The sequence below is a fragment of the Oncorhynchus mykiss genome, chromosome 2 (genome assembly GCF_013265735.2).
Source record: "Oncorhynchus mykiss isolate Arlee chromosome 2, USDA_OmykA_1.1, whole genome shotgun sequence".
NCBI lineage: Eukaryota > Metazoa > Chordata > Actinopteri > Salmoniformes > Salmonidae > Oncorhynchus > Oncorhynchus mykiss.
In genome coordinates this window covers 51088212-51102386 of record NC_048566.1, presented here as the reverse complement: position 1 = coordinate 51102386, position 14175 = coordinate 51088212, and the positions used below count along the sequence as shown (strand labels likewise).

The following is a 14175-nucleotide window of genomic DNA, read 5'->3' as shown; positions in this document are numbered from 1 at the left end:
CAGCCAAAGGAGGAATTGGCTTTGGGGGTGACCAGTGAGATATACCTGCTGGAGCACGTGTTACGAGTGGGTGCTGCTATGGTGACCAGTGAACTGCGATAAGGCGGGGCTTTACCTAGCAGAGACTTGACGATGACCTGGAGCCAGTGGGTTTGGCGACGAGAGTCAAGCGAGGGCCTGCCAATGAGAGCGTACAGGTCGCAGTGGTGGGTAGTATATGGGGTTTGGTGACAAAACGGATGGCACTGTGATAGACCGCATCCAATTTGTTGAGTAGAGTGTTGGATACTATTTTATAAATGACATCGCCGAAGTCAAGGACCGGTAGGATGGTCAGTTTTACGAAGGTATGTTTAGAAGGATGCTTTGTTGCGAAATAGGAAGCCGATTCTAAATTACATTTTGGATTGGAGATGCTTAATGTGAGTCTACAGTCTAACCAGACACCTAGGTATTTGTAGTTATCCGCATATTCTAAGTCAGAGCTGTCCAGAGTAGTGATGCTGGATGGGTGGGCAGGTGCGGGCGGTGCTCGGTTGAAGAGCATGCATTTGGTTTTACTTGCATTTAAGAGCAGTTGGGGGCCACGGAAGGAGAGTTGTATGGCATTGAAGCTCGTCTGGAGGTTAGTTAAATTACAGGTTGTAATCCAACAAAATAGGAAAAACGCCAAGGGGGTGAGTACTTTTGCAAGGCACTGTAGTTGGGAAGGTTCCTGTCTCTTTCTGTGGCTAAACCAACTTGGCTCGTAATTTAACAATTGTATTTGCATTTACAGATGGCATACACAAGGCACATTAAAGTTCATGTTCCAGAAGGCATTTCTGCCCAAAAAAACGCATTGATAAAAAAAAAAATTAAGTTCAAATGCCTCTCCTGTGAAGTAGGAACCTGCGACGACTAGTTTCCGTTAGCTAACTGCTTTTTGTCACTCTAAACTCTGAGAAACACCTGTACATTTTTATTGGTAGAATATATTTTTGTTCGAATGCCAAATTTGAATAGCAGAAATGTAGAGGAAGATTAAATACACTAAGTTTTTGTGACTTTGTAAAGTGCACGCTGGGAGTCGGGAAGCAAGTTCAAGGACTGAATTTAATAAATATACTCCCTGAACCAGCTGAATCATGGGAGCATGTCGCGCTTACCAAGTCTTGTGAACCTGTCGAGCCAGCTGAGGCATCCTCGGTAGACTCAGCAATAGATGCTTGACGGGCCAACCGGGTCTTGTCAAACTGACGTGTCGGCAGAGGCATGGAAGCCTGACTAGCCAGCTGAGGTATCCCTGAGTGCTCCGGTAGCGACACCTGAACCCTACGTCACCTACACTAAAAAAAAACAAAAAAACACTCCCTGATGCGTCCCTTTGGTGAAGCGTTATTCTGTAACGTGTATGCTGGGAGTCGGGAAGCCAGTTCAGGAAGTGTATTTAAGTCTTTTGGGATAGGGGGCAGCATTTTCACTTTTGGATGAATAGCATGCCCCGAGTGAACTGCCTCCTACTCTGATGCTAATATATGCATATTATTAGTAGTATTGGATGGAAAACACTCTGAAGTTTCTAAAACAGTTTGAATGATGTCTGTGAGTATAACAGAACTCATATAGCAGGCAAAAACCTGAGGGAAATCTGAGGTTTGTAGTTTTTCAAAGCTTGGCCTACCAAATACACAGTGTCTATGGAGTCAAGTTGCACTTCCTACGGCTGCCACTAGATGTCAACCGTCTTTAGAAACTTGTTTCAGGCTTCTGCTATAAAGGAGAGGCTCATGAGACCTGTTTGGGTCAATGGTCTGGCAGAGTGTCTCAGGCTCGTGACACGCGCTCCCAACAGAGTTAGCTCTCGTTCCAGTGCTTTTCTTCAGACATAGGAATTCTCCGGTTGGAACATTATTGATGTTTTATGTTAAAAACATCCTAAAGATTGATTCCATACATTGTTTGACTTGTTTCTACGACCTGTAACAGAACTTTTCGAGTTTTTGTCTGGATGAAGTTCTCGCACCTCATGAAGATGGATTACTGGGCTGAACACGCTAACAAAAAGTGGCTATTTGGACATAAATTATGGACTTTATGGACATTTATGGAACAAATCAGTCATTTATTGTCAAACTGGGATTCCTGGGAGTGCCTTCTGATGAAGATCATCAAAGGTAAGTGAATATTTATAGTGTTATTTCTAACTTCTGTTGACTCCAAAATGGCGGATATTTCTCTGGCTGGATTGGGCTTTGAGCGCCGTTCTCAGATTATGCTTTTTCCGTAAAGTTTTTTTAAAATCTGACACAGCGGTTGCATTAACTTTTTATGACTGCAGGGGCAGTATTGAGTAGCTTGGATGAAAAGGTGCCCATTGTAAACGGCCAGCTCCAGTCTCAGTTGCTAATATATGCATATTATTATTAGTATTGGATAGAAAACACTGTAAAGTTTCCAAAACTGTCAAAATATTGTTTGTGAGTATAACAGAACTGATATTGCAGGCGAAACCCTGAGGAAAATCAAAAAAGGAAGTGGCTTCTATTTTGAAAACTCCATGTTCCATAGCCTCCCTTTGCTCCATTTAAAGGGATATGAACCAGATTCCATTTCCTATCACTTCCTCAAGGTGTCAACAGACTTCAGACATAGTTTCATGCTTTCATTTTGAAAAATGAGCCAGAACGATAACATTGCGTCAAGTGGTCACATGAGTTTTGCTTGCGCAACAGAGTTTGGATAGGTATTGCTTTTCCCTCTCCTACTGTGAAAGACATTTGCGGTTGATATATTATCGATTATATATTTTTAAAACAACCTGAGGATTGATTATGAAAAACGTTTGACATGTTTCTGTGGACATTATAGAAACTATTTGGAATTTTCGTCTGCGTTGTCGTGACCGCTCTTTCCTGTGGATTTCTGATCATAACGCGACGAACAAACAAAGGTATTTTGGATCTAAAAATAATCTTTATGGAACAAAAGGAACATTTGTTGTGTAACTGGGAGTCTTGTGAGTGAAAATATCCAAAGATCATCAAAGGTAAACGATTAATTTGATTGCTTTTCTGATTTTCATGACCGAGCTACCTGATGCTAAGTGTACTTAATGTTTTATCGTGCGATCGATAAACTTACACAAAATCTTGGATTGCTTTCGCTGTAAAGCATAATTTCAAAATCTGACACGACAGGTGGATTAACAAAAGGCTAGGCTGTGTTTTCCTATATTGCACTTGTGATTTCATGAATATAAATATTTATAGTAATATTTATTGTATGTAGCGCTATGCTATTCAACGGTTGTTGATGACACTTATCCCGATATTGGGATTGCAACCATAACAAGTTAAGGAGAAGTCTATCTTTAATTCTGTGAATAACACTTGTCTCTTTTATCAATGCTTATTATGAGTATTTCTGCAAAATCACCAGATGTTTTGGAATCAAAATATTACTGCATGTAACGTGCCAATAATGTAAACTTATATTTCTGGATATAAATATGTAAATATAAATATGCACATTATCGAACAAAACATACATGTATTGTGTAACATGATGTCCTTTGAGTGTCATCTGATGAAGATCATCAAAGGTTCGTGATTAATTTTATCTATATTTCTGCTTTTTGTGACTCCTATCTTTGGCTGGAAAAATGGCTGTGTTTTTTTGACTTGGCGGTTATCTAACATGTTGTGCTTTCGCTGTAAAGCATTTTTTAAATCGGACACAATGGGTAGATTAACAAGAAGTTTATCTTTCATTTGCTGTATTGGACTTGTTAATGTGTGAAAGTTACATATTTCCCAAAAATATTTTCAGCGGAATGTTGTCGAGGGTTTCCGCTAGCGGAACGCCTGCCCTAGAAAGGTTTTAATAACTAAATGAACATAGAACAAAACAAGAAACACAGGTAGAGTACAGACATGATCACTGGAACAGAAACAGTAAAGTGTAGAGAAAGAACCAATGGGAGTTACAAATATAGGGAAGGTAATCAGGGAGGTAATGGAGTCCAAGTGAGTCTGATGAGGCGCTGGTGCGCGTAACGATGGTGACAGGTGTGCGTAATAATGAGCGGTTCCCACCTAAAAAGTCGAAGATTTAAAGTTGGGAGTTTTGCTTCGCAAGTCCTACCTAAAAAGTCAGAAGTATGACGAAGATTCAAAGTCGGGACTTTTGCTTCGCAAGTCACACCTAATAATATAGTATGTATGTAAGTATGTAAGAAATCTACAGTTGTGCATTGCTTTGCGTGCACTTAATAAGTATGTTGAAGATTTAAGTGTGGGCTCTTGCTTCGCAAGCCCCACTAATAATAATAAATACTATGTTGAAGATATAAAGTGGCAACTCTTGCTTCCAAGCCCCATTAATAAATAATTGAAGTAGGATGAATAACAGTAGTGTTTACATAACCAGATACACAGCCTTCAGTCTATGGTCTAGCTACACGTATACTCACCACCATTGGGGACCAACAAACTCCAACCACCTATTTCGCATGGTAGTGTACTAGGGTCCTTCGGCAGGGCATGCAAACCATAGTTGGCTGTGGTCAATCCGTATAAGGCTATTCAGTCTCGGCCGTGATACTTTAATTAAACAAGTTGGGGGTGATGAAACAATGGAGTACCCCCATTCAATGAAGGGAAGCAAAGTGGTAGGAGGGGCGATTTGCATGTAGTGCTTGCCAAAAGGGGGCACGAATTGTTGACAATTGCAATCCAAACCCAACTTCAATTTACTCATTGTGACGCACTCAGCTTCCAAACTCTGTTTTAGAAGAAACTGACATTATGACCAAAATTGTCCTATTTAATAATAATTTATTACATTTGTAAAGCACTTTTCGTTATACAGAATAATCTAAGTGCATTACACATTACATATTTACACTTGTAGTAAATGTTGACACTAGAATAAATGATTGATTTAAATCGATGCTACAGGTTGTTTTCAAAGGGATTAGTTGCTTTTTAGGGGCAGTCGCTCTAATATCTTCGGCAGTGAGTGAGAAAACAAAAGGCCTTCATAACAATTACTGGAAAAAATTATACGGATATTTTTGGTACAAAGGTGATAATGAAAGTGTCTTATTTAGTACTGCAGTTTAACAGAAGAGAAGAGGAAAATTTGACTTCTCTATGGGGAGATCTATGGGAATGGTCCTTTTGGGCTCAGCTTTAGCTAAACTGCCATACCGAAAGTGCCCTCTGAGCACAGGGAAAAGTGTGCTTCCAGATCGGAACCATGGACCCCTGGGCCAGAGGAGGGCCTCAGGCTCCCAGCCTGCTGCAACACAAGCAGTCCAATTGATATATTCACTCTGAAAAAGATCTGATGTGACCGTTAGTTAAAAAAATATCAGAAATCGGCTGCCTTTGTAAACGCAGCCTCAGTATACTGTCTCTGAGACATACACGTTACTCAGAAAGAAATCCTACCCAATCCATAGGTTTAATGGCAGATGCTAGATATTCAGTGGAAATAAAATGATCTAAGATCACAGAAAATAAAAGACAAACTAATTCTAGAGAACTTTATTTGGTATTCAAGCCCCAAGGTGACAAAATCATTAAAAAGCTAACTTTGTAAAAGGGGTAGGAGGAACCAGGGAGACGCAATACAGAAAGCCACACCAATCACTGTTCATACAAACAAACTGTCAGATTTATTTTTATTGAATATTGAGTGTTTTTTACCAAACAAAATTGCTATTGTTTCTCAAACTTCTGCAAATAATGTATTTAAGATTTCCAACAATGTGATTGTAAACCAGGATCACAGACAACTGTGTAGAAACGTTAGTTGCTAGCTATGTCTTGTTGTATGTACACAGCAGTGTAAAGGTCTAAATGTTATTCCTCCTTACCTATTGTAAACTTAAACCATCGATAAATTAATAAACTAAACTGCTTATTTTCAAATTAATTTACCACATATAAACGCAACATGCAACAATGTCAAAGATTCTACTGAGTTACAGTTCATAAGGAAATCAGTGTAAATGAATTCATTAGGCCCTAATCTATGGATTTCACATGACAGGGAACACAGATATGCATCTGTTGGTCATAGTATCTGGCATGAACACTATTTGTGACCACCATTCGCCTCAAGCAGCACGACATCTGCTTTGTATAGAGTTGATCTGGCTGTTGATTGTGGCCTGTGGAATGTTGTCCCACTCCTCTGGGCTGTGCGAAGTTGTTGGATTTTGGCAGGAAGTGGAACAAACTGTCGTACACGTCGTTCCAGGATCGGATGAATGGCACAACAATGGGCCTCAGGACCTCGTCACAGTATCTCTGTGCATTCAAAATTGTTTTTTCGTTGTCCCTAGCTTATACCTGCCCAAACCATAACCCCACTGCCCCCATGGGACACTCTGCTCACAACGTTGACATCAGCAAACTGCTCGCCCACGCAATGGATATACGCTGTCTGCCATTTGCCTGGTAAGGTTGAAACCGGGATTCAGCCGTAAAAAGCACACTTCTCCAGCATGCCAGTGGCCATCGATGGTGAGTATTTGCCCACTGAAGTCAGTTACGACGCCGAACTGCAGTCAGGTCAAGACCCTGGTGAGGATGACGAGCACCCAGATGAGCTTCCCTGATACGGTTTCTGAAAGTTTGTGCAGAAATTATTTGGTTGTGAAAACCCACAGTTTCATCAGTTGTCCGGGTGGCTGGTCTGAGACGACGCCGCAGGTGAAGAAGCCGGATGTGGAGGTCCTGGGATGGGGTGGTTACACTTGGTCTGTTGTTGTGAGTCCAGTTGGACGTACTACCAAATTTTCTAAAACAAAGATAGTGGTGGCTAATGGTAAAGAAATTAACCTTCAATCCTCTGGCAATTTCTCTTGTGGACATTCCTGCAGTCAGTACGTACGGATGAGAGCAGCCCGTAAAAGAGAAAAGAAAAAGAGAAAGCAGCATGGTTTTATTGTGAGCCTCACCACCAGGCTCCCCGACAACAAAGCCTTAACTTCTTGTTTCACTGCAGCGCAGCAGGAAGTGTCCTCACGCTACTCATTGGCCTCACACTTTATGGGTGAAGAGAGACCAACGACAAAAGGAGGAAAAAATATGATCAGCAAGAGGCGTAGAAATATTTGAAAGACTTAATTTCACAGACCAAACAAAAACAAAGATCAAGCGTGTAAACTGATACTTAAATGTTTGTAATCTTCAAAACACAAAGGATGATATATCTGTAGAAACATATTAAGACATAAACATCAAATTTGATTAGAATTACCATCTGTACATTCCATTATTAAAATAATTATTTTACATGCTCGTGCTACGAGTGATCTCTGTAGTGAACAACCATCTTCTCGTCATCTCTCTCGTCATCCCTCAGGTGCCACTTCTCTTCCTCCTCTTCCCAGTACATCTGAAACGGCTTCTGGCAGATCTCACACGTCTACACACAGACAGAGGAGGAAAGAAAAGTTTGACTCTAACAAGATTCTGACAATGTGCAGTGTCTAATTAACAACACAACAAGACATAATATACAGGCTACAGCAGCATGATGTGAGAATGTCCCAGCGATTGAGGATAGAACCAGAAGACGGGGAACATTCTGGCACCGAAGACATAGCACTGGACTTGTTAACACACACAAACATGAGTACAGATGAACAGTGTGCATGCCAAGAATGGAGGTTCAATCCCTAACTTTAAATATAAATGAATATTCACTGTTCTGTTACATGAGTGTTTATTTCCATTTGGGTTTGTTTATCTCCCCCTGCTGGCGGTTTTATATAAGCAGCTTTCCTTTCTGCATACAGTACTACAGTACTAATATGCAGTACTAGAACTACCTCTCCCGGATCCGGGTGAATTGTCATCAACTGACACTAATTAGCATAATGCAACGGACAAAAAATATTACTAGAAAATATTCATATCCATGTGAAATATAGTGAAACACAGCTTAGCCTTTTGTTAATCATCCTGTCATCTCAGATTTTGAAATTATGCTTTACAGCCAAAGCAAGAAATGCATTTGTGTAAGTTTATCGATAGCCTAGCATAGCATTATGTACAGCTAGCAGCAGACAACTTGGTCACGAAAATCAGAAAATCAATCAAATGAAATTGTTTACCTTTGATGAGCTTCGGATGTTTTCACTCACGAGACTCCCAGTTAGACAGCAAATGTTCATTTTGTTCCATAAAGATTATTTTTATAGCCGAAATACCTCCGTTTGTTCTTCACGTTTGGTTGAGAAATCCACCCGGAAACTGCGGTCACGACAACGCAGACAAAAAAAATCCAAATTATATCCATAATGTACACAGAAACATGTCAAACGTTTTTTATAATCAATCCTCAAGGTGTTTTTCAAATATCTATTCAATAATATATCAACCGGGACAGTTGGCTTTCCACTAGGACCGGGAGTAACAATGGCTGCCTCTCTCTTTTGCGCACAAATCACTCTGAGAGCCCCCACTTGTCCACTTACGCAATGTGGTCGTTCACGCTCATTCTTCAAAATAAAAGCCTGAAACTATGTCTAAAGGCTGTAGACACCTTAGGGAAGCAATAGAAAAAGGAATCTGGTTGATATCCCTTTCAATGGGCAATAGGGATGCATAGAAACACAGGGGGTTCAAAATAAGAGTCACTTCCTGATTGGATTTTTCTCAGGCTTTCGCCTGCAATATCAGTTCTGTTATACTCACAGACAATATTTTTACAGTTTTGGAAACTTTAGAGTGTTTTCTATCCCAAGCTGCCAATTATATGCATATTCTAGCATCTGGTCCTGAGAAATAGGCTGTTTACTTTGGGAACATTATTTTTCCAACCATAAAAATAGTGCCCCCTAGCTTCAAGAGGTTTTAATAAGTTGAGAAATAACTATAGTAGGCCTAGCCTATAGAAAGCTGATGGGATCCTCCTCTTTGTAATAGAGGATATCAAAACTTTTCTCACACAATTGTATAGCCTATAAAAATGTTGCTCAACATGAGCAGGGCTCTCATTAAGTGATTGATTAGATTTTAGATCACATTTGCAATGTCAGAGTGATTAAAGGGACAATAGAGTGCTGAGTACCAGACAGTTAACAAGTTTGGTAGGCTACTAATGATCATCAGCAGCATCAGAGCTTGGTGAAGCCTAATTACCATGGCTGAACGGTCATGTGGAATTTGACTGCCTTCATTTCTCGTGACCGCCGGTGTAGCGGTAATACGGTCACTGTAACAGCTCTACACGTAACTTATTCTTTAACTACTTATCTCATGTTGTGGAAGTTTATTCTGGTGAAGTTTGAAACATTTATATAATTATTTTCTAGATTGATGAAATAATTATCTTAGCTATGGCTCTAATAGTTTACATGTTAGCTACACAAATTGTGTGTTGTTTTCTCACGTTAGATCATGCTAGTTTTGTATAAGAATGCATTGAGCTCTTTTGGTTGTATTAGTCAGAAGATGGATTATGTCTATGACAGTACATACTGTTCTGCATTAGCCGGCAGCATACCACCCTGCATACCACTGCTGGCTTGCTTCTGAAGCTAAGCAGGGTTGGTCCTGGTCAGTCCCTGGATGGGAGACCATATACTGCTGGAAGTGGTGTTGGAGGGCCAGTAGGAGGCTTAGAAAATATCCAATGCCCCAGGGCAGGGTGCTGTGTTTTGGATGGGACGTTAAACAGGTGTCCTGACTCTCTGAGGTCCTTAAAGATCCCATGGCACTTATCGTAAGAGTAGGGGTGTTAACCCCGGTGTTCTGGCTAAATTCTCAATCTGGCCCTCAAACCATCACAGTCACCTAATCATCCATCTCCTCTCCCCTGTAACTATTCCCCAGATTGTTGCTGTAAATGAGAATGTGTTGTCAGTCAACTTACCTGGTAAATAATAATAATGTTAAATTGCAATAGTGGCCTTTTTAGCTGCCATGATGTTGTATAATACTGTAGTTTTAAGGACTTTGAGTAATTGTTCCCTCTTTGTCCAAGTTTCACCATTTCCCAGTCAAACCTGAGGACAAATGGATATCCTGTCTTCAGAGGTTTGATGAGGGGAATACGTTTACAGGGTATCTGCAGGTTCCATGAATTTGAATTTATGACTAATGCCACTTGCCACCTCCGCGGCCTCTCTACTGAGACAGGCATGAAAGAAAATGTATATATTTGCAACTGCCTACAGCTTGTTCAATGAACCATAAAAAATGTATGAATATGCACCTGTGGAACAGTCGTTAAGACACTAACAGCTTACAGATGGTAGGCAATTAAGGTCACAGTTATGAAAACTTATGACACTAAAGAGGCCTTTCTACTGACTCTGAAAAACACCAAAAGAAAGATGCTCAGGGTCCCTGCTCATCTGCGCGAACGTGCCTTAGGCATGCTGCAAGGAGGCATGAGGACAGCAGATGTTGCCAGGGCAATAAATTGCAATGTTCGTACTGTGAGACGTCTAAGACAGCGCTACAGGGAGACAGGATGGACAGCTGATCATCCTCGCAGTGGCAGACCACGTGTAACAACACCTGCACAGATCAGTACATCCAAACATCACACCTGCGGAACAGGTACAGGATGTCAACAACAACTGCCAGAGTTACACCAGGAATGCACAATCCCTCCATCAGTGCACAGACTGTCCACAATACGCTGAGAGAGGCTGGACTAAGTGCTTGTAGGCCTGTTGTAAGGCAGGTCCTCACCGGACATCACTGTCCACAACTTCGCCTATGGGCACAAAACCACCATCACTGGACCAGACAGGACTGACAAAAAGTGCTCTTCACTGAAGAGTCGCGGTTTTGTCTCACCAAGGGTGATGGTAGGATTCACGTTTATCGTTGAAGGAATGAGCGTTACACCGAGCCCTGTACTCTGGAGCGGGATCGATTTGGAGGTGGAGGGTCCTGTCATGGTCTGGGGTGGTGTGTCACAGCATCATCGGACCGAGCTTGTTGTCATTGCAGGCAATCTCAACACTGTGCATTACAGAGAAGACATCCTCCTCTCTCATGTGGTACCCTTCCTGCAGGCTCATCCTGACATGACCCTCGAGCATTACAATGCCACCAGCCATACTGCTCGTTCTGTGCGTGACTTCCTGCAAGACAGGAATGTCAGTGTTCTGCCATGGCCAGCGAAGAACCCGGATCACAATCCCATTGAGCACGTCTGTGACCTGTTGGATCAGAGGGTGAGGTCTAGAGGTCGACCGATTAATTGGAATGGCCAATTTTTTTTGGGACACCAATTTGGCCGATTTTTTACATCATATTTTTTTACACCTTTATTTAACTAGGCAAGTCAGTTAAGAACAAATTCTTATTTTCAGTGACAGCCTTGAAACAGTGGGTTAATTGCCTGTTCAGGGGCAGGACGACAGATTTGTACCTTGTCAGCTCGGGGGTTTGAACTTGCAACCAACAGGTTACTAGTCCAGCGCTCTTACTAGTCCAACCCTGCCGCCCCAATGATCAATCAATGCGGTGCGCATTCGCGAAAAAGGATTGTCATTGCTCCAACGTGTACCTAACCATAAACATCAATGCCTTTCTTAAAATCAATACACAGAAGTATATATTTTTAAACCTGCATATTTAGCTAAAAGAAATCCAGGTCAACAGGCAATATTAAGCAGGTGAAATTGTGTCACTTCTCTTGCGTTTCATTGCACGCAGAGTCAGGGTATATGCAGCAGTTTGGGCCGCCTGGCTCGCTGCGAACTAATTTGCCAGAATTTTACGTAATTATGACATAACATTGAAGGTTGTACAATGTAACAGCAATATTTAGACTTAGGGATGCCACCCGTTAAATAAAATACGAAACGGTTCCGTATTTCACTGAAAGAATAAACGTTTTGTTTTCAAGATGATAGTTTCCGGCTTCGACCATATTAATGACCAAAGGCTTGTATTTCTATGTGTTCTTATGTTATAATTAAGTCTATGGTTTGATATTTGATAGAGCAGTCTGACTGAGCGATGGTAGGCAGCAGCAGGCTGCCTACCATAAGCATTCATTCAAACAGCACTTTCGTGCGTTTTGCCAGCAGCTCTTCGCAATGCTTCAAGCACTGAGCTGTTTATGACTTCCAAGCTTATCAATTCCCGAGATTAGGCTGGTGTAACCAATGTGAAATGGCTAGCTAGTTAGCGGGGTGTGCGCTAATAGCGTTTAAATCGGTGACGTCACTCGCTCCGAGACCTTGAAGTAGTTGTTCCCCTTGCCACGGCTTTTTTGGAGCGATGGGTAATGATGCTTCGAGGGTGGCTGTTGTTGATGTGTTCCTGGTTCGAGCCCAGGTAGGGGCGAGGAGAGGGACGGAAGCTATACTGTTACACTGGCAATACTAAAGTGCCTATAAGAACCTCCAATAGTCAAAGGTATATGAAATACAAATGGTATAGAGAGAAAGAGTCCTATAAATACTATATTAACTACAACCTAAAACCTCTTACCTTGGAATATTGAAGTCTCATGTTAAAAGGAACCACCAGCTTTCATATGTTCTCATGTTCTGAGCAAGGAACTTAAACGTTAGCTTTTTTACATGGCACATATTGCACTTTTACTTTCTTCTCCAACACTTTGTTTTTGCATTATTTAAACCAAATTGAACATGTTTCATTTTTTATTTGAGGCTAAATTGATTTTATTGATGTATTCTATTACATTAAAATAAGTGTTCATTCAGTATTGTTGCAATTGTCATTACAAATAAATAAATACAAATCGTCAGGCTTTTTTTGGTCCTCCAATAATTGGTATCGACGTTGAAAAAACATAATCTGTCGACCTCTAGAGAGGGCTAGGGCCATTCCCCCCAGAAATGTCCGGGAACTTGCAGGTGCCTTGGTGGAAGAGTGGGGTAACATCTCACAGCAAGAACTGGCAAATCTTGTGCAGTCCTTGAGGAGGAGATGCACTGCAGTACTTAATGAAGCTGGTGGCCACACCAGATACTGACTGTTACTTTTGATTTTGACCCTCTCCTTTGTTCAGGGACACATTATTCCATTTCTGTTAGTCACATGTCTGTGGAACTTGTTCAGTTTATGTCTCAGTTGTTAAATCTTATGTTCATACAAATATTTACACGTTAAGTTTGCTGAAAATAAACACAGTTGACAGTGAGAGGACGTTTCTATTTTTAATTAGTTTATTTATACACTTTTTGAACTATAACCATTTTACATTTGCATAAATTAACATGGTTTGAATGAGAACCACAGGAATACAGAGGTAGCTGTTCAAAATTGTCCTGCTCCTTGGCCAATTAAGCTACAAGACCAACTTTAAAACATTCAGACTATCTTAACTTCAAATTCTTTAGAATCTTTATCAACTATAACTACATTGAACAAAAATAAACAACATGCAACAATTTCAAAGATTTGACTGAGTTACAGTTCATATAAGGAAATCAATCTATTGAAAAATTCATGAGGCTCTGATCTATGCATTTCACATGAATGGGAATGCAGATTTGAATCTGTTGGTCACAGATATCGTTAAAAAAAAGGTAGGGGCGTGGATTTGAAAACCAGTCAGTATCTGGTGTGACCACCATTTGCCTCATGCAGCATGACAGAGTTGATCAGGCTGTTGATTGTGGGATGTGGAATGTTGTCCGACTCCTCTTCAATGGCTGTGCGAAGTTGCTGGATATTGGCGGGTCCTGGAACACGCTGGCAAACACGTCGATCCAGAGCGTCTCACATTTTTAAACATTTTATTTCACCTTTATTTAACCAGGTAGGCAAGTTGAGAACAAGTTCTCATTTACAATGTGTGTCATGTCTGGTGAGTATGCAGGCCATGGAAGAACTGGGACACTTGAAGAATTGTGTACAGATCCTTGCGACATGGGGCCATGCATTATAATGCCGAAACATGAGGTGATGGCAGCAGATGAATGGCATGACAATGGGCCTCGTGTTCATTGTTCCGCAGCTTATGCCTGCCCATACCATAACCCTACCGCCACCATGCAGCACTCTGTTCACAACATTGACATCAGCAAACTGCTCGCCCACACGACGCAATCTGCCCAGGAGAGTTGGAACTGGGATTCATCCGTGAAGAGTACACTTCTCCAGCATGCCAGTGGCCATCAAAGGTGAGCATTTGCCCACTGAAGTCGGTTACGACACCTAACAGCAGTCAGGTTAA

The 14175-nt window shown here is 41.2% G+C and overlaps 1 pseudogene; it reads right to left on the bottom strand.

Annotated features, from left to right (window-relative positions):
* Nucleotides 1-7539: 7539 nt before the first annotated feature.
* On the bottom strand, nucleotides 7540-7664 carry LOC118944166 (annotated as a pseudogene).
* Nucleotides 7665-14175: the final 6511 nt, after the last annotated feature.